Raw genomic sequence first — 16,578 nt, forward strand, 5'->3', positions numbered from 1 at the left:
GAGAGGCTGTATGGACTTGGGTTAGTGAAATCTCTCTCCCACTATCAGCAGGAGTAGTCAACATGGTGCCCTCTAGATGTTGCTGGACTTGATGGGGTTGATGGGAGTTGTAGTCCAATAACATCTGGAGGGCACCTTGTTGGATGCCCCTGTTTTACAAGACAGAGTTAGAAGAAACCCCAGCAGTTGCCTAACCTAATTTCCCTCTCTGTATACTTGAGAGCTGACTTATCACTCTGCCTTTCATGTTCTGGATAGGGGAAGGCTTTTCAGCACCCTATCTTTTAGCACTCTATCAGCTTCCAAGTATGATTCCTCCCGCACCCTTCCCCAGGATCATTTGAGTGGTTTGCAGAAAGCAAAAAGAGTCAGTTCTTCCCATTTCTGAAAGAGCCAAAAGCAAAATAGGGAGCATTCATTCCTAGAGAACAGGCAGATCTCCAGCTGCCATGCATAAGCGTATGCCCAGCTATGGACAGTCTGCTGTCAGAGTGATGCTCATTCAGACAAAGAATTGTTGCTGGAGCTCACAGAGAGAAGGGGAACAATAGCTAATGCAAAGGTACATTGTGCTGCTGAAGCTGATCTGGCTCACAGCTCATGTTCCGCTTTCTTTTCTTTTTTTTTCAGTGACTCATTCAAAAGCGGTTGGGAGCGAAGCACTCTTGAATTGCATGTGGAGCAGAGATGGAGGCAGAAGGGCGGCTCAGAAAGTCCCATCATGCAGTCGGGCTGGATGGACGTCAGATTCCGAAAAGCTCCTGCAGCTCCTGTTCGGAGATCACTTGGAGAAGGTAAATAGCTGTCTGCAATCATGGCTTAATTCTAGTCCAACCCCAGCAGACGCCAACTTCTGAATGCCCATTGTACCTATTAATCCCTAATGAGTCCTTCCCACTCAAAGGATACACTTAGTTTCCCGTGTTCTGAAACGCTGCTTTGCAACTATGACGTTGCAAATCCCCCCTTTGTTTGGCGATTGTTCAGTACTCTGTTTCCATAGTGGCCAAAGAGATGCCCATTGGAAGTTCACAAGCAGAACCTGAGTGCAGCAGCTCCTCAACCACCTGCCATTCCCAGCAGCTGGTATTTCAAGGTCTACTTCCTCTGACAGCCCAAACCCCTGTAGATCTTCTCTCCATTTTCCTAATTCACCATCTAACCTTCACATCCCTTTCTTGCAGGAAGTTGTTGTCCTTCTGAAGATAGAAAGAGTCAGCTCCTTGATTGCTTGAGTCATCACTCCCATGTTGGCAAGCAGCTGGCACCTATGAAAGTGCATCTCAGAAAGATCGACATCTGGAAGAAAATGCCAACTCTGCTAACATGCCAGAAAAGATGCTTCAGCTACGAGGGCAGAGATAAGGCACATCTATACATGATGCAACCAGCAAAGGGGGAAAATGTGTTCCAGGGACCACACTCATTGCGGAAACTGCAAAGACTCAAAGTGACAACTATAGCAATATGATTTATGGGATTGGGGGCATGAAGGGTGGCTGAAGGTCTGAAGAACTTGAATGCAAGACCTGACTAAGGAAGGGGATACTGTAACTGGGGGTGACAGTGAGGGTTTTGTGGGCAGGGCAGGGAGGTAAGGTAAAAATTCATTTCCTGTTCAGATTAAAGAGCTCAGTCCACTATATCCTGAGAACTCTACTGGCCAAAGAGAACTGCACTGTCCATGGAGCTTGGACAGTCAAAGCTGAAGATTTTTTGAACACTTTTATGTTCAGAAAAGCACATTGGAATCAAATATGTTTGGCTGAATGGCCAGGTGGGTGCAGTAGCCTTAGGACAGCTGGCAATCAGGTACGAGATGAATGGGCACGTCCAGCATCTCACACAGGCCAGAAGAACCACAAGGAAGTCCATTTCTTTGGCATCTCGGCTGCTCCCATTTTTCTTTCTTTCTTGAGCTAACTAGTAAGCAAAGACATGCACACCATTGTATGCAGTGTGCATTTAACTAAAACTTTTTTTGATGTTCAAAGAAGTTTCACTTCATATTCCACCTGTCAAACAGGTTGGGTTGGAGATGGTTTTGGATTTTGTTTCTTCTTTCTTCCAAAACTACTTGGCCTACAGCTCTTGTGTAGGTTCCAGCTGTCTATAAATGTATGTCAATGTGCCAAATCATCTCATATTGCCATATTCTGATATCTTCCAGCTCACAGCTAAGAAGGCGCTAGACACCTTCAGCTGTCTAAAGAAGAATATTCAGGGACAGGACAATTACATTTAAAAATAAATAAATGAATGAATGCTAACCTGAAGAAGATGGTGGACCTTCAGAGAGTCCTAAATATCATTTTCTTCTATCTCTTGACCACCACCCCACTAACTCTTCAGGCATTAATTGGAATCTCACCTATGTGACATTATAGTTCTGGGGTTCTTTAGGGAGTGGACCAGTAAGATCACTGTCTTTTTCACTACACCAATGGCTTCTAACCAATGGGAGCTTGCTAATTCACCATCAAGTTCTCATTGAGAGATTTGATGGTGTTCATCTTGCGAGGGAGAGTCGGGGGCAAGGTTATGTGTGCGAAATATGTATGTAGAACCAAAACCTAATCTAGTTCATTGTGTTCCATTATTCCAAGAAAGCCGTTTTCTATTTCTGGTTTTATTTTCACTATTGAGCATTCATCAGTTCACTGTGGGTTGCACGGAAGGTGAACTTACTGATGCATTATGAATTGTGTCGATAAATGGGCTTGGGGATTCAATATTCAACGTATGCCCAAACCACTTGACTCTCTTCTGATTGTACGAGGCCACTTATTCCTTATGGTATCACTTTGGTGGTGAAACATAAGAGGCTGTGTCAGCCCCTGCTTTTGATAGAAATGAATAAAAATAAAACAAAGACAGCGTTCTTCAGCTGCAACGCAATTGTAGCAAAGTCTGTTCATAGCAAGAAAATGTATGGTTCTTCTTCTTTTTTTGTAGATTTCTATAATAAAACATTGTGATAACTGACTAAAACAACCCCAGTCTTGACTCTCATTCATCTTTTCCTGCCCACCCACACAATTGATCTGTTGAAAGCTTGGGATTACAAGGTCACAGGTTGCAAGCTTTAGACTAGCTTGCTTTTCCTGTATCTGAAGAAGTGTGCATGCACACGAAAGCTCATACCAGTAGCAAACTTAGTTGGTCTCTAAGATGCCACTGGAAATTTTTTTTAAAAAAAATTATTTTGTTCCGACTACGGCAGACCAACACAGCTACCTACCTGTAACTTTTCCTGTGCAGTTTAGCTGGGCTTACAGCAAAGGCATACCTAGGGGCAGTGAATCTGGACCCAGGTGGGGGTGCAGGCATGAAGGCAAGGGCAAAAATCACTTGTCAGACTATGAATAAGTGCATGACTTATATGAGTGCAGCGCTGCAGCATTGCTGACATGGTGAGATCAAATGTGAGAGAAACTTTCTACCCTTCCTCTCCACCTTGTCCTCCCTCTGGATGCTTTGAGTCCTTGCTTGTAGTAATTTCTAATGCGGCTATTGCAGTAAAGTGATTTATTCTCTAGGAGGTGCTGCCCTTGTCAAGAGCACAAGGGGCTCTAGGCTACTGGCTCGCTTTGTTCATGCAGTCAGCAGAAGGTTCAATTCTTGGCAGTGTGTCCAGTTTTAAAAAATCACGTAGCAACAGGTGATGGGGAAGATTCATTCTCTGCCTGACACTGGGGAAACCAGTCGAAGCAGATTGGAGTGAGGAACCTTTTCTTGAGATCAAGGGTTGCATTGCTTTCTGGGCTACTTCCTGAGGTGTGAGGGGTTCACAGGCAAAAGTGGATGGAGCAATGAACATATTTCCTTTGTAAACACACACAAACCTCTCTGTATTCTCCATCCAGACACACAAACAACACTATCAGAGCTCAGGGACACAACCCAGCTAGCCAAAACTGCACTAGGAGGGTGTGAAGGTAGCACACGGGCTCCCTCTATCTTCTTAAGAAGATGGCGCCTCTAATTTGTAGTGCAGTTGTGGACTACACTGGAGAGCTGACTTGGGGGCATGGAAAGAAGTACCATATTCTTGTGGAGTGGTTGACTAGATGGCTTGACTTTGTATCTGGGTATTATGATCCTATGAATAACTCTTGCTACAATTGACCACCAGGACAGAGAAGAGAAAGCCCATATCTCTGCAGTAGATAGTTAAACTATGGAACTCACTCCCACTGGGGGAAGCGAACACTGCCATCTTGGATGGCTTTGAGAGACGTTTGGACAAATTTGTGGAGGGATAAGGCGGGTGGCGCTGTGGGTTAAACCACAGAGTCTAGGACTTGCCGATCAGAAGGTTGGTAGTTTGAATCCCCGCGATGGGGTGAGCTCCCGTTGCTCGGTCCCTGCTCCTGCCAACCTAGCAGTTTGAAAGCACGTCAAAGTGCAAGTAGATAAATAGGTACCGCTCCAGTGGGAAGGTAAACGGTGTTTCCGTGAGCTGCTCTGGTTCGCCAGAAGCGGCTTAGTCATGCTGGCCACATGACTCTACGCCGGCTCCCTCGGCCAATAAAGTGAGATGAGCGCCGCAACCCCAGAGTCGGTCATGACTGGACCTAGTGGTCAGGGGTCCCTTTACCTTTACCTAAGGGTATTGATGGTTACTAGCCATGATGGCTCCTAGCCATGATACCTCCATGGTTGAAAGCAGAAATGCTTATGAATACCAGTTGTTGGAAACTACAGGAGATGAGATTGCTTTTGTGCTCAGGTCCAGCTTCACAACTTCCCACTGGCATTTGTTTGGCCATTGTGAGAGCAGGATGGTGACTAGATGGACCACTGATGTGGTCAAGCAGGGTTTTTCTTATGCTCAGTGGGCACATGTTATCAATTCGGATTGCTCCTGGGACTCCTGAGCTTTACTCGAGTTCTTTAACAGATGGCATTTGAACTTAAGGCCTGATCTGTGAACATATGGAACTGCCTTATGCCAATTTAGAACTTTGCTTTATCTAACCCTGTACTGTTTGGGGGGACGGGGGGGCAGGTGTGGGGGACTCCCTGGTCCTGAATGGGGTAACTCTGCCCCTGAAAGACCAGGTATGCAGCCTGGGAGTCATTTTGGACTCACAGCTGTCCATGGAGGCACAGGTCAATTCTGTGTCCAGAGCAGCTATCTACCAGCTCCACCTGGTACGCAGGATGAGACCCTCCCTGCCCGCGGACTGTCTCGCCAGAGTGGTGCATGCTCTGGTTATCTCCCACTTGGACTACTGCAATGTGCTCTACGTGGGGCTACCTTTGAAGGTGACCCAGAAACTACAACTAATCCAGAATGCGGCAGCTAGACTGGTGACTGGGAGCGGCCGCCGAGACCATATAACACTGGTCTTGAAAGACCTACACTGGCTCCCAGTACGTTTCCAAGCACAATTCAAAGTGTTGGTGCTGACCTTTAAAGCCCTAAACAGTCTTGGCCCAGTATACCTGAAGGAGCGTCTCCACCCCCATCGTTCAGCCCGGACACTGAGGTCCAGCTCCGAGGGCCTTCTGGCAGTTCCCTCACTATGAGAAATGAGGGGATGCTAAGGTCTGACTGTTAAGTGTGTGGCTCTACATGAAGCTACAGCCCCCTTCACACTATATAAACAAAACCTTCAGCCTTCCTCCTCTGCCGCCCCTCAGCTGAGTTGTCGCATCTGTTGAATCATAAATCTACTACAAGCAGAAAGTCCTGCGATCTCCAGTTCTTCTGCCATCTGTGGAGGACCCGTTGGTGGGAGGGATCCATCTGGTTCTGATTCACTGAAATTAGCCATGCTCAAGATGCACTTTCTGGCCTTCTGTATCCAGTCCCCTCCCCTCCTTCTCTTGCCCTCTGTTGAAATCTTGTTCTCGGCAACATCTCCCAGTCTCAGATTGGTCATCCCTTTGCTATAGTGGCTGCCGCTGGGCTACTATTTTTATTTGTTTTGTGGTAATCCTACCCATTTTGACCAAACTGCGGGAGGCAGTGGAAGACAGGAGTGCCTGGCGTGCTCTGGTCCATGGGGTCACGAAGAGTTGGACACGACTAAATGACTAAACAACAACAACAAAATCCTACCCATTGGAGTGACCAGGATCTGGCATGGAATAATAGGCGGCCAAAACAACACAGAATCAGACCTTAATTTGAAGGAGTGGTGCACAGTTTAATATGAGTTTTAAACAGTGCAGTTATTCTAAAAAAAGAGGTGCCAGAACTCAACATGAACACTTCCCTTGTTCCTCATCATAAATAATAATAATAATAATAATAATAATAATAATAATAATAATAATTTATTTATTATTTATACCCCGCCCATCTGGCTGCACTTCCCCAGTTACTCTGGGCGGCTTCCAACAAAATATTAAAATACCGTAATACATCAAACATTAAAAGCTTCCCTAAACAGGGCTGCCTTCAGATGTCTTCTAAAAGTCTGGTAGTTGTTCTTCTCTTTGACATCTGGTGGGAGGGCGTTCCACACCAGTGTGTGACCTTCTGCCTGGTTCCCTATAACTTGGCTTCTCGCAGTGAGGGAACTGCCAGAAGGCCCTCAGCGCTGGACCTCAGTGTCTGGGTAGAATGATGGGGGTGGAGACGCTCCTTCAGATATACTGGATCAAGGCCATTTGGGGCTTTAAAGGTCAGCACCAGCACTTTGAATTGTGGCAATGGAGTCCACCTGAGAGGTGCTGGAACTGAGTTCTGACAAGTCCTGGCTGGAAAAAAGCCTTGGTTTTAAATCTTAATTAAACATATGGTTAGGAGAGGAAAGGAGACTCCCATAGGCTGACTGCATAAATCTCCTTCTTCCTGCTCTGCTTGCTGCCAGACCACCACCCTTTTTTGACAGTCTCAGGTTGCTCTAGGTGGCCCTGATCTGCGTTGGGGCTGCCACAACCCAATTCAGCTGAAACCTGGGTTGGCATCAATGCAATTTGGTCCTGAATCGAGGATTTGGATGGGGAACCCAATGTGCAGCCCTCATCATGTGTACTGAACACCTGAGCCAGGTATGAGTCATGAACTCTGTAATTGTCATAATGAAATCAGTGTGAACTGGTCAGTTCCCACTGGGGGACTCCTTGGGAGGGCCAGAGAAACACAGGGTTGTGAAAAGTAAGTAATTTGTCAGCTCTGATTCTGCAAGCAGAGGTCGGTAGAATAGTTTTGATTAGTAAGCCATGGACGTCACTCTCCTTCACTGCTGACTCTCTTAATTATCCTAATAATACGGTGCTCTTCTGACATTCTGTGAACCATATGGGAATTGGTTTATCCACATGCATCTCTTGTGTGCCTCAGAGAATGTTTATACAGCTCTGTCACGTGCCAGAACTAAAACTTTTCCCACACAGTTCCTGAACACAGTTTCTGCAAGAAACTGACCGTGTGATCAGACCAGAGGTCATTCAAACATTCCCTGAAGGAATATTTGGGTTCAACTTGGGTCTGGAATCCCAAGGCAGGAATGTCCAACAGGTAGATTGCGATCTACCGGTAGATCGCAGGGGTACCCCAGGTAGATCACGGAATGAAGTTTAGTGACCGCCTTTGGCCAACCCTCCCCTAAAAAAAGCTCAACAATGACAATGGGTAGATCACAGCCGGTCTTTTTATACTGTGAGTAGATCGCAGGCTCTTGAGAGTTGGACGTGTTTGTTCTAAGGAATGATTGAGGGAGTTGGGTATGCTTAGCTTGGAGAAGAGAAGACTGAGAGGTGCCATGATAAAGGTAAAGGTAAAGGTAAAGGGACCCCTGACCATTAGGTCCAGTCATGGCTGACTCTGGGGTTGCAGCACTCATCTCGCTTTATTGGCCGAGGGAGCCGGCGTACAGCTTCCGGGTCATGTGGCCAGCATGACTAAGCTGCTTCTGGCGAACCAGAGCAGCGTACGGAAACACCGTTTATCTTCCTGCTGGAGTGGTACCTATTTATCTACTCGCACTTTGAGGTGCTTTCGAACTGCTAGGTTGGCAGGAGCAGAGACCAAACAACGGGAGCTCACCCCGTCGTGGGTATTCGAACCACCAACCTTCTGATCAGCAAGTCCTAGGCTCTGTGGTTTAGCCCACAGCACCAACCGCGTCCATGATAGCAGTCTTCAAATATTTGATGAGCTGTCACGTGGAAGATGGAGGAAGCTTGTTTTTTTTTGCTGCTCCATAGGGTAGGATCCAAACCAATGGATTCAAATAACAAGAAATGAGATTTTGACTAAATATTAGGAAGAACTTTCTGTTCAACAGTTGTACAGGCTACATTGGATGGTGGTGGACTCTCCTTCAATGGAGACTTTTGAACAGAGGTTGGATGGCCATCTGTTGGGGATTCTTTAGCTGTGATTCCTGCATTGCAGGGAATTGGGCCAGATGACCTCTGGAATCCCTTCCAACTCTACAGTTCTATGATTCCATGATTGATCTCTGTGATCAGTCTGGTGGGCCGGATTCAGCTTGGTGGGTCACTGGTTCTGCAGGCCTGAGCCAAAGGCAGATCTAAGGAAGTGCAACCATTTTGTACACACTGGGCACAGAGCTACTGGGATGCTGCAGCAGGTGCCACAATTATAATGTCCAATGGAAGGCAAGGAAAGGAGAGATTTTGGCAGGGCACCACTGAAATTTGAGACGCTTAGGTCCTCCACTACCTGGGCTGTCCAAATAAGAATGTTGGATCATGGAAGCTTTCTTCTGCTGAGGCAGACTGACAGGTACATCTCTCTCAACCCTACTTGGAGATGATGGGGACTGAACACACGGCTTTTTGCTTTGCGAAGCAGATGTTCTACGCTGAGCTGTGGCCTTCCCCCTTGAGGAAGTGCTAAGAGGAACACTCATCTCTCACTAACTCATGCACATACACCTTTTTATCTGAAATACTAGCGTTTCTGCTGACAAACACCCACTGCGTGGGATATTCACACCCCTGCATGTGATTCACCAAGCAGGTAACATGAGTTGTCACAGCAGAGCTCGGAAGCAAAATCACTACTCACATTCCTTTCTTCCCCGAGAGACGCACTACCGTTTTATCGGTCGCCTGAGCCACAGACCAGCTGTCTAGTTCTGCTAAAAGGGTGGACAGAAATCTAATTGAGCTTCTTTAAAATCCTTCCTGTGCCCCAGCAGCTCACTGCATCATCTGTATTCTCTCTGCCCACCGTCCGCCGCTCCCAGTTTTGAAAATGACAACCAATCAGCTGCTTTTGTCTCCCCATCCGCCCACAATCCACCCACTCACCCATTATCCCAGCCGAAGCTTGGACATTTGCCTGCCAGGTACCTTTCTGACGGGATGAAAACAAAGACGCCCGGGTTTGCCACCCTGTCCTTCCGGCTGGCACACACACACACGAAAAGGATTCAGGAAATAAAGGCAAGCACACAGTCTCTCTCGGTGCCTCTCTCATCCCCTTCTGGTTCCCTGGTGGAAAGTGGGTTCCGTTCACAGCCATAGTTCTGGTTTCTATGACACCAGGGGCTTTTCTGCACAAAAGGTGTGAGGTGTCAGTCAAGTCTGCCCCGACTGCTTTGAGCCTGTCTCCATGGAAACAGGATGCAGGTTACTAGGTTACCAGATGAGATGCCCTCTCCTCTGCCTTCCCCTTTCATCCTTCACTCTGAAGGATTCCATCTCAGTGCTGAGTTTGCTTATCTCAGCTGGGAGGTCCCCTTTGCCCTTGAATTTGTCGCTGAAAATAAATGATGTTGATTTTTCTTATTCCTCATATTTTTTTGAGAAATGATTTTTTGGGGGGAGGGTTTTTTTTAATGCTTTTTACCTATGCTGTGAGAAGAGAGACGAGTTACTCTTTCAGGCTTTTGACAAGTATCTGGATGGCCACCAGGAGAACAGGATGCTGGGCTGAATGGGCCATTGGCCTGATCCTGTAGGCTCTTATGTGTTCCCCCCCCCATGAAGAAGACTAGACTAAAATAGATCCATTAGAATGGAAATATACCCTCGTCCAAATGAAATCTCTTTGTAGGTGAAATCCCTGCATGTGGAAGGCTAACATTTGGAAAGAGATTAAGATTGAACATCCTGGTTGTGCAACCAACATCATGGATGCTTGGTGTGATGGCCTGGGATTCAGACTCAGATGCTGAACCTGAGGGATCCCAGCCTGCACCGGAGTCCCCGCATCCAGAACCAGCTGAGCCGGGGCTGGGGCATGTGCCTGAAGGGTCCTCACCTGTGCTGGATCCTCAGGTGCAGGCACCAGCTGAGTCTGCTCTGGCTCCTGAGGTGATGGAGGACCCATTGCCTGCAGGTGCTCCACTCTCAACCCCGACAGAGGAAGCTGAGGTTGCCTCTGGGTCCGGTAACCCTCCAGCCTCTCCTGAGCTGCAGAGGCTCAGGGCAGAGAGGCGGAAGGAACTAAGTTCCTGCAGGAGGAGTGCTCGCCTCCAGGCCAGGAGAGGTGAGTCACCAGAGGATTGGGGCTGCCCTATGCCTAGGGGCAGATAAAAGCCGGCCAGCCCCAGTCCCAAGTTGCGGGAGCAACATTGTTGGTTGCTAGTTCCTGCCTGAGCTCCTGACCCGCCCTGGCTCCCTGCTTGCAAGCCTGTTCCTGACTTCACCCAGCTCCCTGCCCTGCACCCAGCTTCAGCTACTACAGACTGCTTCCACGTTGCACCTTTGACCACGGACCGGACTTGGACCTTGTCTGTCGGGTAACCCACGGGACCAGCACACTTGGAAAGCTGACATCTATGGCTTCATGATGTTCATGGAAGCTTGTGCGAGCGCCCCTCCCAACAAACATAGAATCATAGAATCATAGAGTTGGAAGAGACCACAAGGGCCATCGAGTCCAACCCCCTGCCAAGCAGGAAACACCATCAAAGCACTCCTGACATATGGTTGTCAAGTCTCTGCTTAAAGACCTCCAAAGAAGGGGACTCCACCACACTCCTTGGCAGCAAATTCCACTGTCGAACAGCTCTTACTGTCAGGAAGTTCTTCCTAATGTTTAGGTGGAATCTTCTTTCTTGTAGTTTGGATCCATTGCTCCGTGTCCGCTTCTCTGGAGCAGCAGAAAACAACCTTTCTCCCTCCTCTATGTGACATCCTTTTATATATTTGAACATGGCTATCATATCACCCCTTAACCTCCTCTTCTCCAGGCTAAACATGCCCAGCTCCCTTAGCCGTTCCTCATAAGGCATCGTTTCCAGGCCTTTGACCATTTGGGTTGCCCTCCTCTGGACACGTTCCAGTTAGTCAATGTCCTTCTTGAACTGTGGTGCCCAGAACTGGACACAGTACTCCAGGTGAGGTCTGACCAGAGCAGAATACAGTGGCACTATTACTTCCCTTGATCTAGATGCTATACTCCTATTGATGCAGCCCAGAATTGCATTGGCTTTTTTAGCCGCCGCGTCACACTGTTGGCTCATGTCAAGTTTGTGGTCAACCAAGACTCCAAGATCCTTTTCACATGTACTGCTCTCAAGCCAGGTGTCCCCCATCTTGTATTTGTGCCTCTCATTTTTTTTGCCCAAGTGCAATACTTTACATTTCTCCCTGTTAAAATTCATCTTGTTTGTTTTTGCCCAGTTCTCTAATCCGTCAAGGTCGTTTTGAAGTGTGATCCTGTCCTCTGGGGTGTTAGCCACCCCTCCCAGTTTGGTGTCATCTGCAAATTTGATCAGGATGCCCTTGAGTCCATCATCCAAGTCGTTGATAAAGATGTTGAATAAGACCAGGCCCAAGACAGAACCCTGTGGCACATAGGCTTCCCCACTGCAGATGTCCACAACCCATTCTGCAGGTGTTCTGATTTTGGCCATCAGGACACTTGACACAGAGTGCAAGGCACAGAGATGTGGTCAGCCTTCATGTGTAAGGAGAATGTCTGCAAAGGGTTCAGTTAAAGTAATCAAGTTCCATGCACATACCAGTTGGCTACTGTCTTTGCCTCCGGCTCGGTCTGATGAATGTCATCTGCAGGAAAGTGGAACATCACTTTGAAATACATCTCGCTGTTATTGATGACTAGTGTAAGAGTTTCAGAATAAGAGAGTCCAGCCTGCAAAAATTCATTTAATGAGCCTGTGGTTTGTGGATCAGCATCACTGGACTGCAAGCAGGAATGCTCCAAGAAACTGATGAAGGAAGGCACTGTTCACTTGGCGTTCTTCAGGTCAATGCCCATGCAGTCAGGAAATGTTACTGCCACAATCTTTGGCTGAAGCACCATCCAAACAATTTTGCACTGAAATGTCACTCTAGGGGAAATTCAGTGTCATTTCAGGCACAGCCAGGAGATGTATGCCATGGCATTGAAGAAATTCCACCCAATGGCTAAACTAATGAATGGCTGGTTCTGGGCTGTAGGAGTGGGGATCCCAGATGGCAAGGTGTAGAAGGAGGCAGGAGGGAAATGCTCAGAAGACCCTCATTAAAGGAAATGCAGCTCATTAGCTTGCAAACATCCGAGTTAATTAATATGGAAGGACGAACCAGTCTGCTCTGGTCAGGGTCGCTTCCACATGTGTTCGATCATAAGTCTATGACATCCTGTTTTTGTATTTGCCTTCATTAAAAAATAAAAATAAATCTTTGTTGAGAGTTTTGGATGTAGTAAAATAAAAGACTGCACAGAGGAAAAAGCTCCAGACAAACAGATCCTGTGGGGAAAACAAAGACTGAGATGTGATATGATTTGTTGTTTAGTCGTTTAGTCGTGTCCAACTCTTCGTGACGCCCTGGACCAGAGCACGCCAGGCACTCCTGTCTTCCACTGCCTCCCGCAGTTTGGTAAAACTCATGCTGGTAGCTTCGAGAACACTGTCCAACCATCTCGTCCTCTGTCGTCCCCTTCTTCTTGTGCCCTCAATCTTTCCCAACATCAGGGTCTTTTCCAGGGAGTCTTCTCTTCTCATGAGGTGACCAGAGTCTTGGAGCCTCAGCTTCAGGATCTGTCCTTCCAGTGAGCACTCGGGGCTGATTTCCTTCAGAATGGACAGGTTTGATCTTCTTGCAGTCCATGGGACTCTCAAGAGTCTCCTCCAGCACCATAATTCAAAAGCATCAATTCTTCATAGCCATCTACAAATATCTTACATGGAAGATGGAGCAAGCTTATTTTCTCCTGTTCTGGCTTCAAGTTACAAGAAAGGAAATTCCAACTGAACTTCAAGCAGAACTGTCTGGGGGTAAGACCTGTTCAAAAGTGGAACGGACTGCCTCAGAAGCTGGTGGAGTCTCCATCCCTGGATGTTTGTAAGCAGTGGTTGGCTGGTCGCCTGTCAGGGATATTCCGTAGCTCTGATTCCTGGATTGCAGGAGTTCAGACTAGATGCTCCTAGATGCTTCAGCTCTACAATTCAATGATTCTATGGAAAGAAGGAAGAATTTGAGGCATCCTCAATTAAGAAGAACTTCAAATAACAGAAACTTCAAATGACGCAAACATGTCTCTGAATAAGAGAGAAAGAAAACACATTATGATGGGAAGAAATCAGAGACCCTAATGCAGGCTTCCTCAACCTCAGCCCTCCAGATGTTTTGAGAGTACAATTCCCATCATCCCTGACCACTGGTCCTGCTAGTTAGGGATCATGGGAGTTGTAGGCCAAAAACATCTGGAGGGCCGAGGTTGAGGAAGCCTGCCCTAATAGAACATAGGCAAAATCTATGTTTACTGCCCAGAACTCATAATAACTAGACCTATTTATTCAGTGCTGCAACTTTCCTGCCGTGCTCCTCTATGTTAGCATACTTAATAAAAGGGAACCTTATGGCCATAAATTTCTATGTCGCCTCAGAACTGGCAATTTGTGTGGGGTGCATACAGTATTCTGCTAGAATGGGAAACAAAAGATGAGGTGGTGAAGTCAGTCATGATCAAATGGGCACAAGATATAGGCCATAATATACTGTTTGAAGACTGGGAAAGACTGTGGAAAACAGACTTAAAATTTACAGACTGCTCTCTTTTGAAAGAAAACTATATGAAAATGATGTATAGATGGTATATAACACCAGTACAGATTGCAAGAATGTATAAAACTGGGTCAAATGTATGTTGGAAATGTAAGGAAAAAGAAGGGACTTTTTATCATATGTGGTGGGAATGCAGAGAAATTTAAAAATTATGGGAAATGATATATAATGAGCTGAAGAAAATGTTCAAATTAACATTTGCAAAAAAGCCAAAAGCATTTTTGTTAGGGATTGTAGGAAAAGACCTGCCAAGGAAAATGAAGAATATATTTATGTATGCAACAATGGGGGCCAGAGTCTTAATAGCACAAGGATGGAAGAATGAAGAAACCCCAACAAAAGATCAATGGCAAGGGAAACTGATGGACTATGCGGAACTGGTGAAACTGACGTACAAATTGCGTGACAAGGACAACTGTGACTTTAAAGAGGAATGGGAACCTTTTACAAACTACTTAAAAAAACACCAAAATGAACTGGACTCCTTGGGAGGTTTTGAATAAACATACACAAACTTATTGTTGCTAATATAATAGATAGATAACTTGAGGATCTTTACATTTTTATAACATGCAGAGAACAATATGTGTTAAAAAATCAGAGAGAGGAGCTGAGGGAAGTCGTAGGGGGGAGGGAGGGTATGGGGGAGGGGAAAAATGGGGGGAAATATAATGAAGATGATTTGCTGGAATAATTTGTTATGTGAAAACAGTCAATGATTATTATTTTTTAAAAAAAAGAACTGGCAATTTGTGTGAAAGCTTTTCTAAGAGGGCTATATTCCAAATCTTTCAATACCAGCAATCTAGGTCAGTGTGTTTGAAGTTTTTCCAGAATGTTGTCGATCCAAAAGAATAGCTATTACAAAGAGGTGCCTTCCATGTGTTTCTGGGCAAAAAAAAATCTGTATGGCTGACATTCCAATGTTTGTTGCTATGTTGTTGTTGATATGGGGGCAATTCCAGCCTCTGTATAGGATGAAGTAAGGCTATTGAGTATCAGTCCTCCCTGCCTTCTGAGCATGCTCAAAGCTGTTTCCTTGAAAGCTACATCTCCAAACAGCTCAAAGCACAGTCTTTGTAGATAGCCAGGAGGTGGCTGAAATTTCTAGTTTGAGCAACTTGGTTTTGATTAATATTTGTTTAAAAAGAGTGGTGGCGAACAGGGTGTGAGTCTCTAATATGTGTATGTGTATCATTTGCATTTATTTTTTGGAATATGGGAGGAAGACTGGGGGGAGAAATGGTGGGTGTTTTCTCTGTATGTTGCAACTTTCAACAACTAAGTGTGTTTGTGAGAGAGAGAGAGAGAGAGAGAGAGAGAGAGAGAGAGAGAGAGAGAGAGACTTGAGGTTTTGTAGGGGTATGGAAGTTTTGCATGGTTAGCAGATGAAAACATCTCTCTCTCCCTGTGCTATCAGTCTTTCTTTATTTCTGGTTCCAGCTTGGAGTTTGGCAGAGGCTCCAAATTATGCCCAGCACTGAGAGGCCCAACCATGTGTGCATGACATCATGTCTGTTCACACATCACAAGTGTTTGACATGATGTGTGTTTTGTAGGTGGGACGAAGTGGGTCATGCACACGACTGAAGGAGGCTGACCATCGGGAAGTCCGACCTTTGCTCTGTGCATCCCTTTGATGATTGGGAAAGTGTGCCAGTGATATCAAAGGGATGTGCCATGGTGAACTCTGACATGGAGTGGCAGCTAGACTGGTGACTGGGGGCGGCCGCCAAGACCATATAAAACCGGTCCTGAGAGATCTGCATTGGCTCCCAGTACGTTTCTGAGCACAATTCAAAGTCTTGGTGCTGACCTTTAAAGCCCTAAATGGCCTTGGTCCGGTATATCTGAAGGAGCGTCTCCACCCCCATCATCCATCCCGGACACTGAGGTCCCGCGCTGAGGGCCTTCTGGCGGTTCCGTCATTGTGAGAAGTGAGGTTGCAGGGAACCAGGCCTTCTTGGTGGTGGCGCCCTCCCTGTGGAACACCCTCCCACCAGATGTCAAAGAGAACAACAACTACCAGGCTTTTAGAAGACATCTGAAGGCAGCCCTGTTTAGGGAAGCTTTTAATGTTTGATGCATTACTGTGTTTTGATATTTTGTTGGGGGCCGCCCAGAGTGACTGGGGAGGCCCAGCCAGATGGGCGGGGTATAAATAATAAATTATTATTATTGTTATTATTATGGAGGGGTCTTGGTCCCCTGCCCACAAATAATGAGGGGCCAAAGACCCCTCTGCATCATGGAGTTGGCACACCTGGAGTTTGATTGTGAGTCCTTCTGCTTGTGAGTAGCTTTCTAATGGAAATAAAACTCTCTGCACAACAGAACTGATATTGACTTTGGATAATATATTATTATTATTATTATTATTATTATTATTATTATTACCCTACCCATTTGGCTAGGTTCCCTGAGTCACTCTGGGCGGCTTCCAACATAACATTTAAAACACAATAAAACATCAAACTTTAAAAACCTCCCTAAACAGGACTGCTCTCAGCTGTCTTCTAAAAGTCAGATAGTTGTTTATTTCCTTGACATATGATGGGAGGGCGTTTCACAGCACGGGTGCCACCACCAAGAAGGCCCTCTGCCTGGTTCCCTGTAACTTGGCTT

The sequence above is a fragment of the Podarcis pityusensis genome (assembly GCF_964106645.2).
Source record: "Podarcis pityusensis genome assembly, chromosome: 7".
NCBI lineage: Eukaryota > Metazoa > Chordata > Lepidosauria > Squamata > Lacertidae > Podarcis > Podarcis pityusensis.